Here is a 15,675-nt window from a genome sequence, read left to right as displayed (position 1 = left end):
CTTCTCTCTCTGACACAAAGCAGCATCAAAAGTTTCTGAAATAGGAATATTTTGCCTTTGTGAATTATCTGTCAATGAAATAATAGATAGAACAAGGTAAAACACAGATTCCTTTCAAACTGAGTTCCCACATCACACCAAATTGAGTTTGTAGAAAGCTTTGATAAGCAGAAGAATTTGTTTTTATAAAATTCACAAATGTGATTAATTAACAGGCTTACCACCACAAATAAACAGATGGGTATCTTTTTCTTACATGGAATTTTAGCATGAGCTTCAAGATAGTAAACGTGGGAACTTTCCAATTTTACATTTGATGGCAAGATACTGTTCTATCAAAACACTTTGCAGGGTTCCCTGACTTCCTGTAAGCAGCTGTTTTGAGACACGCTCAAGTTATTTGCAGATTAAAGCCTAAAGCGAAGCTTTAGAAAAATTGCAAGTGTGCATGTACAGGCAGTGAGTGAGATATGGATTGGGTCCAGCCTACCTGAATAATTCATGAAGCCTATGATCTTTCCTCCTTTCCTGTGGACCTTATAGAAATGGACAGGGAATAGGGCCATGGATCAATGAGATTTTTTCTAGCAAATTGCTCCCTGTCACCTGATTTCCAACAGCTCTGCAGCTGCTGCCTTTGTGTGTGGCTGGGCACGATCCCATTCTGCGGCAGTTGTCCTGAACTAACAGTTGTGTTCATCACCACAAGACCAAGCCTGGTGTATCTCACTGAGTCTGGGGCACACATCAGCAGCACCTAGAGATGATATGTTCTCTCGGGAGTCTGCCAGTCTCAGGGTGCAAAACACTGGTTTGATGGAACAGGAGGGCTACTCTCCCATTTTTGGGTAGGCACAGAGGTCTAGATGTGCCTTCACAAGACTGTGGCCATGGCAGTCTCCATCTTTGGAGATACAAAAGCAAAAAGTTCATAGTGGCTAATGCAGAGTCATGCAAAGCCCCACACTGGCTCATCTCTACCTGCCAACTGTAGGTGACACTGACATATTCCAAAGGAACAGCCCAGTGGCACAGGGCTTTCAGAGGGACATGTGTCCCTGTCTGGTAATTCCTAGGGGAGATCCACAGGTATGAAACATGTAAGGAGTGTCATTCAGTCGTACAAAAGGGCCTCATGAATCACCATGGGAAATTATGTGCTCTACCAAGAAGTGGCAATCTAGTGAGTTCCTCCTGGGACAAGTATGTGCTTTCTTCCCTCGTAACACCGGTGGTTGATTAACTTCATCATGAAGCTCATCATCAAAATCAAGTGTCTTCTTTTCTCATTGTTAAGTGGCTTTGAAGAGATTTTAGGTCAATACACACAGTGCAAAAAGTCATTATGTACATTACTACTAACGACACTTAGTCTCTTAGGGCTGCTTCTTCTGGCACCCATTGGGACTGCAGCAACACTGTTATCTCCTGTCAGATGTCCAGTGAGGACTTTTTTAGTTGACTGAAGGAATATTGGCCTAGCACCAACATGGAGAATATACCATGATGTGCTTACGTCTTGGGCAGCCAGAGCTTTTCTCAGCCACAAGAACAGTGGAAGCTCTGAGTACAAGGTTCAACACAACAAAACCCCGGGTTTCACATGGTAGTATATGGCACATGGAAGGACGACTGCATTCAACACTGTGCACATGCAGCAGCATCCTCCCCTCTGCTTCCACCTCCCATGACCACGAGTGTAACCACCTGTCCCTTCATGTTAGCTCCCCTTTCTCCAGCCAACTTTTCCATTTCCTTCAGTTTCCCTCTGCCTTTCTCACCTTCTTCTTCTTTACTCTTTAGACAGTTGGCTGCCTGCTTATGCCTGTTGGCTGTGTCTCCAGTTAACCCCAAGGTTTCCTTGCCCCTTCTCAGCAAAGAGACCTCATTCCATGGAAAAAAACCAGCAGCTGTTGTTCATCTTCATTGGTTACAGCAGGGGAAAAGGTCTGGCTTCACTGTGGGAACTAGCTGCCCTCTTTCCACCTCTGCTCCCTTCTCAGAAATCAGGTTTTCCAACATACTGCTGGGGACACACATGACAACCAACTGTCGTCCAAGTGGGGCTCCTTCGTAAAAATACACAAACAGGCAAGGGTCTCTCCGGGCTCCTGCCAGATATACAAGTATACACACTCCACTTGCACCCCACAACCTCTCCCTAGACAAAATCCTGCCACAGTTTGTGCAGGTGCAGGGATGAGCATAGCACAGGCTCTGCCTGGTGTAAGCCTGATAGGTGCAGAAGGCTTTAAACCACCTCCAGTTTCCATTGCTCTGGAGCCAAAGTCCACCATCAGTCTGCATCCTCTCACTCCGTTCTCCCCTAAGTCTGTGATATAGGAGGTGATATTTGCCTTCTGAGAGGAGACTAGCCTTTCCCAGCAGGAGCAGGGGTCTTCCTCATAAGGGGACAGGACAGGGCACAGTAGCACATTCCAGTCTCTGACATATTCTTTGAATTAATACATGTAGATGACCCCATTCTACAAAACCCTGACAGTTATCTCTTTTTCCTGCCATGTGAATAATTGGGTACCAGATATTAGAATCATCTACAACATTTCGCTTTTGACTTAAGTCACCTTTAGGATTCTGTGCATCATCATTATCTTTATTAGTATTTCAGCTGCTAGCAATCTGGCTTCTTCAAACTACTCCTTCCTCCCCCCTGAAAATTCCCTAATAACGTTTCTTCGTAAGTACTTTCCCTTCCCCCATCCCTCCTCTCTGTAGGAATTACTGCATTTACATATTTCGTTTAAGGTGCTTAGGAATTATTGACAAGTTTGCTTTTCCCCTGGGGGTTGTGCGACACAGTCAAGCTGTGAGCCACTTAAAGCATTGACTGCCTGATAGAAAGGATTGCTTGTGACTCTGAATTAGGGCACGGGCCAAGAAATGTAGCACAGTGCTGTCAGGGGCTGTGGCACATAGATCCATTTCCTTTATAATCCTATCATATCTATGACCTACCACATACAGAGCAAGGCAAAAGATCTACATTTTCCCATTAGCTCAAGATACGGGCTTCCCGTGAAATAAATTTACTCACAGACCCTGTGCCACTATTTCGCAAGCCTGAAAACCCTGTTTTTATTATGTCAGTGAGCGTATTTCAGCCTTCCTTCACACTGAGAATCCATCTGGATATACTACTCTCAAAATGTCCTGCTGAGATTCTGCTTTGCCACTAGTTAAAAATGAATGGCTAAATTTATAAACAGGAAGTTTATTGTGTTTGTCTGCTGAAAGATATTTTGGATTTTATCTTGGCTGGGATTTTTGTTGGTGTTGGTTTTCTTTTTTTTTTTTTTTAATTTATTATTATTATTGTTATTATTTCTTTTTTCCCAACCATTTAATTTTATTAGCACTCCTGAAAGGAACAGTGAGTCCAGAGTTAGAAAGCTGAAATAAAAGGAACTGAGTTCCTGGAAATAAGACTGGAAAAAAAAATAAAACTAATCCCAAACCAGTCACAAGCTAAGGATCTTGACTTTCCCTTAACAAAGACAAACCATTTTCCAACAAGGTAGACATACCTGTGCCTGGAAAGCTGCTACTAGAACAAAATATAATTGAGCAGATGTAGACAAAAATAACACTTGGGCTGTTTTAAAGCCTTTTATTGAATGGCTTTTTTTTGCTTTTTTTTTTTTTTGTCAGAATGCCGTTGTCCTTTTTAATTTAAGAAAAGAGAGAGGAAATACAAGCAAATTGAAAGCACTGTATGTTTTTCTTCAACTTGTTCTATTTAAATTATACACCAGTAAATGTGGTTAGGAGAATAACTTAAGGTTGCAAAGAAATTAAATTTAGGAAATATGAGAATTAACATTGACAGTGGAATCCTAATTCAGCTCCCTATTTAATTGGTTTAATATTGTCTTTTTTTCTTTTTTAGAGAATCCTGACACATTCAGCACCCTAAAGAAATAGAACTTTTCAATAGTTTGATTTCTCTGCATTGCTCAGTGGCTCTGCCTTTTATACTGTGCACTATTCTTGCCCTGTGTTAGAGAGAGAAAAGTCCATTTCTTCTCCAGCAAAACATCCACTGTTGTGCAAATTATTTTTTTTCCATTTAGTTTTACTGCATTCCTGAAGTAAAGGCTGGTGCTTTGAATTTCCATTCCACAGCTGGAACATAGGCATTACAACCTGAAGGTGTTTGTGGCTTCTGAGTGTCTAATTTTTCAAATGTGGGAAGTCCGTGCTCCCAGTTGGGTTTTATTGGGTTCTAGTTTGGCTGGGAGAACAATATCGTTTTCTTAGACTCATTATTAAGTGACTAAATGTTTTTGTATGAAATTATGCATAAAGACAATCAACATGGATAAGTCCATCCTGACAATTACATTTTTGGCAGAATTGTAAGCCATCATAATCAGAGATTCATGATGGCAAAAGTGCAGCAGTTAGACTACTAACTGGCATTGTTCTTGGAGTTCTAACAGACTCCAGTAACTTGGTATTAAATCGTGAAGATAATTTGGTTTAAAATACTAATTGACATCAGCAGGGTAATGACCATACATTATCCAAAGCTTATTGATACTTTCACCCTGCAAAGCCATTTTCATGACTCATGTTAGATGGCAGGGGGGCAGGTGGCTTGCTCTTTCTTTGGTCTCTGTCTCTTATGGTTTCTTCACCAAATACATATTATTTTCAAACTTCATAAGGGTGTATCTCTGTGGGTCTTTCCTCCCTGCTTTCCAAATAAGGGAATGATGAGATCACCCACAGATAGATGCTAGAGATGGTGGATTTTTCTCAGACTTCCTGGTAGAGGGGTTTGCCAGTCTTGGCTCTTACGTAGCCATAAGACCCCAGCTGTGCACCAGTACTAGACAGTCTGACTGTGGATACATGAGAGTAATTCTGTTTACACATCCTAATTTTCCATGCAAAGGCTTAACAAAGGAAAAAACATCAATTTTCCAAGTAATAAATGGCAACAAACATCAAACTCTCTCACTGTAGTATGACCTTATGTCAACTGACTTAACCTTACAGCATGCTCTAAAAGGTCTGGATTTGGACTATTGTGGAGGAAGGGTTTCAGGAGGGAAAAGAAGAGTGAGAAGATCCCCAAAGTACTGGTCCTAAACGGATTGTGCCTTGGTAGCTTTATTATGGTTTGGAAGAAGCATCTCATGTGGTGACAGTTATCAGAGCCTAGCCTGGGAACAGAAATAGTTTTCTCAGAACAGTATTATGGGATCACACCAAGTGTCCATCCAGGACAGTGTTTTCGGTCTAGTCATGGTCAGTAGCAGATGTTCAGAAAAGCATGGGGAATGGACAGAGCAGATTTTTTTTTCTCTTGATATACCACTTCTGGCTTCCAGTAACCTGTGCTTCAGGGACTTTAATCTTCTTTTGATCCCATTATTCTGTTTGCCTTCACAAAACTCTGTTGCGAGGAATTCCCTCACGAAACTGGGCGTTGTGTGAAAAGCACTTCAATTTTTTGTGTTGTATGCCTCCCTGAGAACCCTGATTTACTGTATTCTGAGAAACCACAAATATTTTTTTCCTTCCTCATCCTTTTCACACTGTTCATAGCTTTAGATTTTTGCCATATCCCTCGTCTGCATGAGAACTGAAAAATTCTAGCCTGCTTAGTTTTCCTTGGCCACAATTTGCTTCTGGCCATATTTTTGCCCTTCTGTATTCTCTTAGCTTCACAGTACCTTTTTTTGAGATCAAAAAAACATCATTTGAAGCCCTCAAAGTATGGGAGAAACATCTATTATTACACTGACATAAAGATCATATTAGTTTTCTTTATTTTTTTTGTGGTTCCTTCCTAATAATTCCTAACATATCTTTGTCATTTTGACAGCTGAGCTGGTATTTTCAGAGAACTATTCTAAGCAGCTGTAGTTAATTTAGAGTCCATTGTACCATACACATAGCTCAGGTTATTTTTTGTCTCATCTGCAGTGTTACACATTCATTGACAATGACTTTCATCTACAGTGTTATTGTCCAATCCGTCAATATTGTGAGATCCTTTTGTGTCTTGTAACTGTTTTACTTTTTACTATTCTTAATATTTCTCTATATGAGTAACAGTCTCATGTCTTATTAGTCAATCATTTTTTGGATCTTTCCAGACCATGTTAAGCAACATAGGACCCAGAACAGACATTCGGGGAACTCACTGGAGGGTCTTCCTTCATACTGAAAATTGAACATGAATCCCTACCCTTTGCTTCCTCATTTTCAGGCATCTTCTATCTATCTCCTTTGGTCTTCACTAAGTTTTCTTCAGAAGCTTTTATGAAGAGATTTTTCAAAAATGCTGCAAATATCCAAAATATAGGTCACTTGTATCTGTTTGCTTATGGACTCCAAAGTGCTCTTGCAGCCATGTGTACCATTGCTTTCTCCATTTCAAGAACATATTCCCAATAGACTTTTCCTCACATGGATTAAAACCATTCCTCACCATCGTTTTCTTAGTGTTTTTCTGATATGAAAAGATTTATTTTTCTGTATTTCACCAAATCACCCCCAAATGCTTTTAAACAACTCCTGACATACTCTATTTCTTTAGTAACAGGGCTGATTTAAGAAGTGGGTTACAGACCACAGGCAGTAGGTCAGCAGTTTCATATCTGAATCCCTTTATCGCTTGGGTCTGGCAATTTTTTATTGTTCATTTTATCATTTTTTTTAATATATCCCTGCTCTTGACAACTAGATTTGAGGCAGTTCCTCAGACTTGTCACCTGTAAAGAAAGGCTATGGTGAACACTGATGCAAAAAAATAATTTGTGTTTTCTGTTATAGCCTTAACATCCTTCAGTGCTTCTTCTATACCTGGACTATTTATTGACCCTTTAACTCTGGCATCTTTCTTCTGATGTAACAAAGAAAAAAAAATGCCATTTGCCTTTATGGGTTTTTTTTGGCACTTTGCACCTCAAAACCTTTTTCAGTTTAATGCATCGCACTGAACATTTTCTATATCATAAAGAAATTGCCTTAATCCTGTATCTAAGACCAATAAGGATCTATTGCTGAAGAAGGAAAAATGTAAATAAGCAATGCTGAGGATGAGCTTCACAACTATGTCTGAAGACAAGGAAATTTGTGACCATTTGGGTGGCATCTGAAGCAAGTCGTACAACTGTGAGGTAGATGCCAGGACTCTTAAGGTCAATTTAGTGGAATCTCAAAGTATGCTTCCACCTACCTCTTCCTCTGGTCCAGCAACACTGGTTTACTTCATCAATTCTTAGCAGGCTGTCAAGGCTTACTTTAGAAAGCCTTGCAGAGAAATAAAAGGGAAATACTTTGCTGACCCTGCTCAAAAGGATGCTTACTCTTTGGACTGGCTATTTCATTTCTGACTCCCTCACCTTTCTGGACATACTTCTAAACATTAAGAGTGTCAGAGATATTACACTAGCAGTAAAAAAGAGCTTTTTTCTTCTGTCTCTATTTCATATTTCCTGAATTACTTTTATGAGAGCAGAAAAGGAGAAAGGGAAGTGAAACGTCTATCATTACAGCAGACTGATCAATATATGTCTTTTTTTTTGCACTACAGCAGAAGGATGAAGTTGGCATAGTTGGTTTCATAGCTTGCAACTAACTTTCTTTACTTTGGGCAAGGTTGACCTGAAGGAAACCCCTGTGTGCTAATGAATAAAAAGGTTTGAGGATGTCTGCAGAGAAAAGGTGCTTCCCTCTGGTTCCAATATAATGGTTCTTGTTGATGTAGCTCAACTGAAGAAAGAGGAAAACTGGCACCGGGTACTTAACAACAGGCAGATTTATTGCAAGCACCGAGTTCCAACTACCTGTATATGACATATAAGCACATATTCCTAAGTACTTGAGATATCTTTATGCCCAGAGGTGACTGTCAGAATAACTCTAACTTTCCTAAATTGCTAATCACAAAGTTATAAAAAGCTAGTCAAACGTATAAACACATAAGAACACAAGGAAACTGAGAAGAGGCACTTCTGAAGCACACACTGATGTTGCCACAGGGGACCACAGTATCTCCACATGCAAATGTATGTCAAAGAGGTCACATTACCTTAGCAGAAAAACGTGTGGAAGGACAAAGCTGGAGTCAGAGCTGCAGCTGATAAAACCTAAGGCTATGACTTATAATAGTTCTCAAACTTATGTTATTCAAGGATTGTTATAACTAGCATAATTAATATGTTATATATGTTACACATAATGCATAAACATGGTACATAGAAGCCTTAGCTGAAATGTGGTGCCACCACAATAAATGTTTTATGTTATACTGGGACTTGTCTTTTCTACGGTTATATTCAGTCAAAACACACAAACACAATATCTTGTACAATGTAGTGGGGTTTGTATTTCAAGTTGGATGGCTCCAAAGACGGACAGGCTGCAAAACATCCGAGTGCAGCTCCATAACTGCTATCACAGCCTCTCAATATATGCTGATGCTGGTTTTTACCCCTACAGTGAGTCTCACTAATCTTCCGCATCCTTTCCAAGGTTCCCTTCTGCTCTTCCTAAAAAGTCCATCACCTCATGAACCTCATGGCAATGCTGAGACCCTCAGCTCTTGGCTTCAGGAGTGATTCTTGCAGACACAAGGAAACAAAATGTGAAAATGGAGGTATGAAATCATGTGTGGCATCTCCCATGTGAGCGGGACTAAGGCAAAGAGAATGGCTGGGGTGCAGCTGCCTCAGGTCGGCGTTGCAGAGACCACAGGTGTGGGAAGCAATCAATCCTTGTCACTGATGAAGCAGATGAGAAAGGCAAAGGAAAAATTTTATTAGCTATAGATTACAATCCAAGCAACTGAGAAAGAGTGAAAAAGGTCTGAAACTCAGCTGACATACCAGGTGTGAATTATAGCACTGAGGATTAGACCTCAAGAGCGTGAAACATCTATGGCACAAATGGAAAGAGTGCACTGGTCACTTTTGCATCACTATATAGTCAATGGAGAGAAACACCACCCTCTTTTTTTGTTTATTTATTTATTTATTTATTTAAGGAATGTAACCTATCTTACCCATTTCAGACATTTCCTTTTAGATGTAGAGCGTTAGATGATTCACGTTCTAAAATTTCCCATTTCCCTCTGCTAATTGTAAAGTGAATATTGGAGCCCAACTTAAATAGAGTTGCATCTTTGACGTTTGACCAGATCAACGCTTCTGTAAGTGCTGTAGTTGATGTCTGTGTCTGACACACAGACAAGTCCTAAGCAAGCCTTGGCAGACGTGGGGATGTACAAGGTGAGGTGGTCAGGGGGGTCTTCAGCCCCCCCCGGCAATTACCATCCTCCCTTCGTGTCACGCAGCAGCAGCCCTGCGATGGCCAGCTCTGCAGCTCACATGGCTGCAGCACGGCCACAAAACCTTCCCTCTCCCTCTTAGTGTCATTGACACTGTCACTCATTGAAACTGAGAGGATTAGAAAAAAATAAATAAAGAAAATCCCTACTGCTTTTTGCCTTGAGGCAGCAGAGGACCACGGTAATGGACACGCCAGGATCACCTTGATTTATAGAGTGGCTTCCTTGTTGGTCTGATGTATTTAATCCTTTTGTGCCAGCAGGAAGTTGAAAAGTCTGGACTGAAAAAAAGTTCAATTACATACTTATAAGGCTAATTAAAAAGGATTAGCAACTAAAAAAAACCAAACCTTTTTAGGATTTGTAATACTTTATCTATTCTAAACCTAAAATTCATTTCCATGTGACTGATAGCATTTCAAGGGGCAATAAAAACTACAGATTGAATGATTTTTAGTTTTCATTTGAGAATGAAATGAAGAGACATCAGAAATTGCAGAGACAGAGCAGCAAATATTTTTCCAACAGATGCGTATACTGTTTTGCTCTGAATGTTGCACCCATGTTGAAATTTTAATGTTGCCAGCAGCTATTCTTTCAGTAAAAACACAGTTTTGGGAACAAACTCTGCTTATCTTATTTTATATATTATAGTGCTAAAACTTCTGCATATAAACCTATATCAAATACATACCTGTGATACAATATGAATGGGATATATTGCAAAGCCATTTGGTGACCGCATATAAAATTAAATTTGAAGTCTTTCATTTCACTCAGACACTAGCACTGTGAACATCTGAAATGCTCCTAATAAAACCATAACAAACACAGCAAAATAAAGCTCAACTCATCTCAAAAGTGGTTTTCATTTAAAGGAGCATTTTTTCACTTTTTTCTCTGTCCCCAGAATTACACTTGTCTGAAACAGAAAAAACAATATCCAACACAAGCTACATTCTAGCCTAGTTATGTTTTTTTTATACACACTCCCGTACCCAAATATTTTTATTTTCATAATTAATGTCTCTTTTTAATGAGGAAGGGATGTTTATACCACAAAAAAGAGACTTACAGCTTTTTGATAAGACTTACCACTTATTTTAGTATAGGAGATTTCTAAGTATGTCAGATTTTAAAGCCTTGGCTTATTCAAAGAGAATTTATCTTAGGTGTTTTGGGGGTTTGAGGACAATATTCGCTAATGGAAATCAAAGGCTTGAAGATATACTAAGGCATTACATAATGCATATTTCCTTGCTATCCATAAAACCTCCATCTCTTTGCACCCAAAAATCTTTCATTTTGGATGGCTCTGCAAGGAACCCATGATTAGGGTTAGGGGATGATTAGGGGGCTAGAACATGTCTCTTATGAGGAAAGGCTGAGAGACTTGGTTCTTTTTAGTCTGGAGAAGAGAAGACAGGGGGGATCTGATCAATGCCTATAAATACTTAAAGGGTTAGATGTCAAGAGGATGGGACCAGTTTTTTTTTCAGTGGTGCCCAGTGACAGAACAAGAGGAAATGGGCACAAACTTGAAAATAGGAATCTCCATCTAAACATGAGGAGGAACTTCTTTACTTTGAGGGTGGCAGAACACTGAAACAGGTTGCACAGGGAGGTGGTGGAGTCTCCTTCTCTGGAGATATTCAAAACCCAGCTGGACATGTTCCTGTGCAACCTGCTCTGGGTGGACCTGCTCTGGGTGGGATGTTGCACTAGATGATCTCCAGAGGTCCCTTCCAACCCCTATCATTCTGTGATTCTGTGATTCTGTAATTCTGTGCTTCTGTGAACTCTGGAATGTGCATTGCTGCAGCTGCTGCACAGTGTGGAGCAACCCAGCATCCACCTTTCACTTAAGTCCCATCGGCACCAATGAAATAATTATGTTTGCTAAGCATTCACAGCCTTTGCTGTGAAGCTCAATCCAAACCTGCTTTGCTTGTGACCTTTCACAAATCCATCTCTCCAGGACCTGTCACACCTAATGTGTGTTACTGGGAGCTTGGGGTGTGCTTCCCTCTGCACCTGTAAACCCTGCAGAGATTGAGAGATGTTCCTGCACTGTTGGTGGGTACAATGCCTGATGTCCCTTTGGGTCTCTGGTTTGGGAGTTTCTGCTTGAGGACACTGACAGAATAGGTGGGATTCATCTGATTAAAGACAGATATTGATAATATTTCTCTCAGTTACTCACTCAGAACCTGCTTTCTGTATGTCTACCTTAGGATAAGGTGAAGTGGGTTCTGAAGGTGTCTTTTCCTCTCTGCTGCCTCTGAAGGCAACCTCAGGCTACCAGCTCAGGTGAAGATGTCTGTCCTGTAGAATTAGGAGAGATGGATCCCACCTGCAATAACAACAGTTTATTCCTCTAAACACTTAAGTATGGGACACGCTGCGGGGCCGCTCACATCTGCAGGGTTACTCATATGCATCAGGACTTACTGTGTTGGAGCAACCTGCAGAGGCAGGCAGAGGGGTCTGCCCCTCTTTCTACAAATTGGCTCACTCATACTGTGTTCAGGGATGTGGCACTTCTGCTTCCTTCTGGAAAATAACTGTTACTTTCCCATCACAGGATATAGAACATATATTAATTTGGGGCAGGGTACACAAAAGGCAGAAAAGCAGGCTGTAGTGATCATTTCAGGCCTTGTCAGACTGGAAATGATAATTTGTCCTAGACAGGTTATACAGAAACAATAATTTAGAAGACTTGCCACATTTTTTAAGCCTTATTCCTTTTCCCTTTCCTCCATCCTTTTACCCCTCCGGTAGGAATTTAATGTTCCCTCAACCTCTGCCTGGTTTCCTGTCCTTTCCACTGACTGCCTTTTCAGGTTCATTGGCTTTTAAGTGCATGAATTTAAAGAGTCTTCAGCCTTCATCCCCAAAATATTTCTTTCCCGGATTTATGTCTCGCTATGCATCAGTCACTTGCCTTTTTTTTTCCCCTTTTTTTTTTTTTTAATATTTCAATTATTTACCCTCACTCTGTGGATTAACTGTATCTTGGTAGCCCTGAGCTGCTTCACCTGGCACGTGTTCATAATCAAATCACAATACATTTCCTGCCACAAAGAACCAGTAGAGAAGTAGTGAAGTGGGTCTTTGCAACTAAGTGCCCTTGCTGTTTGGCTATAAAGCCATCTTCTATAAAGCACCTGTTGTGCCTTCTCCATCTTTGAAACCTCACTTTAGCAATATGACGGAGTATCCCACAGCCTGGGTGTGAAACCTCTGAACTGGGCTGAACCCTGAACGGAGGCATTGCTAAGGGCTGGTCTTGGTCAGGCATGTAACCTGCAGAAAATTATTACCTATTCGTTCACACCCTGACTTGTGGTTTTTTTTGTTTAGTTTTGGTTATTTGGTTGGACTTGGGGTTTTTTGTTGTTTTGGGTTTCCTTTTGTGTGTGTGTGATTGTGTTTTTGGGGGTTTGTTTGTTTGTTTATTTGTTTTTCAATTGGCTAGTCATTCCATTCAGCAAATTAATTCTCTGGATCATTCACAGTCACTTTCCTTGCTGTGAGTGACTGCACAGAAAGCCTAGCTACCCAGTTAGAGTAGCTGCTGAATTTTCAGATGTCATTATAGTTCAGTGCCTGAAGTATAACAAACCTGTCTGCAGATTTGTTATAATAACCTTTTGTTAAATTTCTCTATTCTCTGCTAAAGCCTTACCTCTTCATGCTTCTCCTCTTGCCCAAAGTTCCTTTGTCTCATTTTCAAAGAGACTATTCTATAGCAATTCATTCTGTCCAAGCGTGTGTTTAAATCAACACTCTCCATCTGGGGTACATTTACTTGTAGATAAAAGGATGCAGAAGAACAGGACTTAGTAAAGGATCTCAGAAGGTTGTTTTGATGCTGGGAACAATCACTCTTTCTTAAAAGCTTTTCTCTTCACAGTCTTTTTTCCGTCCCATGCTATTGTTTGGGTGGTGAGATTAGCACCGCAAATACTTAAAAAATAGGAGTGCTCTTAAGGTGACACCTCATTTCCGTTTGATTAATGAGCCAGTGTAATCAATGAATTCTCAGATACCCAATGTCTTGCTTAATGGTATTTGCAAATTCTATACAACTTTTTCTGTTAGTGTTTTAGGGGGTAAAATGAGACCTTCCCCTTCTCATCCTTCCCCCACTGTATAGTAGTATAAATTCATATGCATAAACCAAAATTTACAAGCTGATATGTTTCCAAACAGTTGGGTTTTTTTCCCAGAAAGAAGTGCAACCAGTGTATTTTCTCTGCTGTGCAAGTTCACACTGCTCATCAGGCAGACCACTAATAGGAAGCATAACAAACAGAGCGAAGAACTAGAATTTCTTATTATGTGCATTTTGGTATGGTGTTCAGAAGCCACAGTAAAACAACTCCAGTTGGGTGAGGCATTATAATCCGACCACACAGAAATAATAACCACACAAATACAAGTGCAAATGACAATTACCCTACTGAATTATTTGAGATGAGTTATCATTTCTTGTTTGTCCCAAGATGATTCAACTTAACCTAGAAATTTGGCTTGTGCCTTCAAGCTCTAGTACTTTACAGTTACTCCTTGGATGATGGTGATTCAGTTCCTTGTGGATTGCCTGAGAACACAGTTATCCGGCTTCTGTGTAAGGGAGACAAAAGGTGGAAGAACGATAAAGAAATGGCCCCTTTATATAGACTAGTGGATCAGGCACAGAGATGGATACGTTAAAGTACTTGAATGCCTAATTTCTCCCTCTCTCAGAGGCAATGCAGACATCTAAACATTTGCCTAGATTTTGTCCAGAGGCTAAGCAGAAGACTTCCAAAGTACATGTAACATTTAAGCACCTAGGTATTTTGTAAGTAAATTGTCTTTAGGTGCTGTTGCACTGAAGCAGTCTGACTTTAATTTTCACATGTAAGAAAAGTTCAACTCAGCTTTTTAGACACGACTGTAAATGAAGGTAAATCAGACAAGAAGGCATCCCAAGGATGGGATTACTAAATTGCACAAAACTTTCTAGTATGAAAAGAAAGTGGGAGTATGACCACCAAACCATCCTGGCACTGCAAAGAAAAAGCTCCAAAGCGATCTCTGAAGTTCACGGGTCCCTATATTTGTCTGCAGACAGGGTCTACTGTGCTTAAGTCTAACCAGGCAACTTAAAGATGATATCCCTATATTTGTCTGCAGACAGGGTCTACTGTGCTTAAGTCAAACCAGGCAACTTAAAGATGATAATCAACAAACAAGATACGGAGAGGGTTACTACACAGTCAGCAACATCCCAGGCAGGATGGGTGGGAGCTTACAACACTTACAGCATGGATGGCTACACCTGGCTGTGCCTAACTGTGCAGACTGAGCTAAACTCTTGAATGGCATTCGCCTGACCTTTTGCAGAACTTAACAATGGGAGGACTCATTCCCTAGACTTTATGGACAATTTTGATTTTACCTTTTTGACTAGAACAGGAGATTAGACAACTGTCCTGAATGTAGGGACCTGAGGTACATCAGTCACCTAAATGCAGTCTTGGAGTGTCATTTGAGACACCCTAGGATGTCTGAGCTACCTGCCTGGCTATAAGACACGAGACCTACCTGAGGTTCATACTTTTTTGGAGCAGCAACTAGAAGCCAATCAGAATACTACAGAAATCTCTGTTCAGATAGCTGATTTACACTCCTATACTGCAGACTCCCCCTCATCTTAATCTTAGTCAAAATTCATCCTACCCCACCTCTCTGCAAGATAGCACTGTGATATAAATAATTATGAAAATTATCTTTTGCAGTCCTGTTAGTGATGGAAGGGATGTATGCTTTTTCTTTGTTTCTGAGATATTGGTCAAAAATTCCCAGGTAACCAAACAAGAAAAGATCTTGCCCATCTCCTTCTGTTTAAGGCCTATCTCTTGGCTTCATCTTCAGTTGTATAAACTATTTTGCCTTTGGTAAAAATCAGATGACTTGGTGTGGATACACTCAAAGCTTAACCAGATCACTTAAAATATAGCAAGAAGACAAAGACTACATCTGTATCTTTCAATCTTAAGTTCCCCAACAGCTAAATTAACTAATGCAGTGACTAAGAAAAGATGTGACATTGAAAATGTTTGGCGACAGTTAAAGACCCAACTCATGACCCCAATTCAAAATGGCCTTCCAATTATTTTTGGCTGTAATATGACACTTTCCGTTTTTTCCCCCTCTTAGTCTGTTGTGGAAATTAAAGTTGTAGTGGAGGAATAATGGAGCTTTTGGTGACAGATGCACCCAGTGCAGTCTCAGGGGTGAATTCCCCTCTAACTTTTACTGATGTGAAGTTAGAAGTCACACTTAAGACACTTAAT

Source organism: Calidris pugnax, unplaced genomic scaffold, assembly GCF_001431845.1.
Source record: "Calidris pugnax isolate Ruff unplaced genomic scaffold, ASM143184v1 scaffold44, whole genome shotgun sequence".
In the NCBI taxonomy this organism is placed as follows: domain Eukaryota; kingdom Metazoa; phylum Chordata; class Aves; order Charadriiformes; family Scolopacidae; genus Calidris; species Calidris pugnax.
The sequence above is the reverse complement of the archived record's forward strand: the minus strand, read 5'-3'. Positions refer to the sequence as shown.